This window comes from Palaemon carinicauda, unplaced genomic scaffold (assembly GCF_036898095.1).
Source record: "Palaemon carinicauda isolate YSFRI2023 unplaced genomic scaffold, ASM3689809v2 scaffold285, whole genome shotgun sequence".
NCBI lineage: Eukaryota > Metazoa > Arthropoda > Malacostraca > Decapoda > Palaemonidae > Palaemon > Palaemon carinicauda.
The window spans coordinates 145,487-147,500 of NW_027170510.1; positions in this window are offsets into that span (position 1 = coordinate 145,487).

Consider the following 2,014-nt stretch of genomic DNA (forward strand, 5'->3'; position numbering starts at 1 on the left):
CTCTCTCTCTCTCTTTTAATTATCTAATTAAATGTATTTCTGACTCGACTTTGCCCGATCCTTGGGTTCCTGTGGAAGTCATACCTATATACAGTACTTTAAGATACAACGAACACAAATAAACCATTAGTTTATTGGTTTCCCAATAATGGTATATAATATAACACCTATTTTATGCAATCCCTTATCAAAATATTTTACCTCATCACACATGATAATGATAATAAACATCATCAGAAACACATCATACATCTTTAAAAATAGTTAATTGATTGATTGATTTAAAGTTTTCAGACATCTTGACATGCAAGGTCATTGTCGCCATATCATTTAGTTTATATATGTATAAAAAAATTAAAGAATATTCAATTAAAACCATAAAATTTAAATGTCATAATAAAAGATAAATAGTTTCCAGAAGACCTGCTTCTTAAATAAATCTAAAAATGCCTCTTGCACTGTAGGATACATCAAGTCCAAGAATCATGGCAAGGATGAACCCACCACTCTCACCTCGAGCCTCAAACAAATATCTGTTCCTTAAGTTATTAAAAATGGGACATTCGGTCAACAAATGTCTCACTGTCAAAGGTACTAAACAGTCGTTACAATACGGTTGGTGTGGGCCCTTCAGTAGAAACTGGTGTGTCAACCGAGTGTGAACAATATGGAGACGGCAAAGAGTTGTTTCCCATTTTCGGGGCATCATGTCATACCTCTAAGGTGATATGACATTTGTTACTTCTCTCATTGTATTGCCATCTAGCCTATATATACACACATACACACACACACACACACACATATATATATATATATATATATATATATATATATATATATATATGTATATATATATATATATATATATATATATATATATATATATATATATATATATATATATACATATATATATATATATATATATATATATATATATATATATATATATATATATATATATATATATATATATATATATATATATATATATATGTGTGTGTGTGTGTGTATATTTATTATATATATATATATATATATATATATATATATATATATATATATATATATAATAATAATAATAATAATAATAATAATAACACACACACACACACATATATATATAAATATATATATATATATATATATATATATATATATATATATATATATATATATATATATATATATATATATATATATATATACATATATATATATATATATATATATATATATATATATATATATATATATATATATATGTGTGTGTGTGTGTGTGTGTGTATTTATTATATACATATATATATATATATGTATATATATATATATATATATATATATATATATATATATATATATATATATATATATATATATATATGTGTGTGTGTTATTATTATTATTATTATTATTATTATTATTATTATTATTATTATTATTACTATCCAGATGAGAATCAGCAGCTGAACACTAGACAGGAGAACAATACTCAAAACAAGGTAGAATGAAAGAATTAAAACACTTCTTCAAAATAGATTGATCATAGAAAATCTTTGAAGACTTTCTCAATTAGCCAATTTTTTGTGCAATTGAAGAAGACACAGACCTAATGTGTTTCTCAAAAGTAAATTTGCTGTCGAGAATCACACATAAAATTTCAAGAGAGTCTTACAAATTTAAAGAAACAATATCAATACTGAAATCTGCATGTTGAGAAGCCACCATCCGTGACCTACTTACAATCATACTTTGAGTTTTGTTAAGATTCAACTTCATACCCCATAATTTGCACCATGCACTAATTTTAGCTAAATCTCTGTTAAAGGATTCACCAACCCCAGATCTACATTCAGGGGATGGAATTGATGCAAAGAGAGTAGCATCATCTGCATATGCAACAAGCTTGTTTTATAGGCCAAACCACATGTCATGTGTATATAGTATGAAAAGTAATAGGCCAAGGACACTACCCTTTGGAACACCGGTTATCACATTCCTATACTCACTA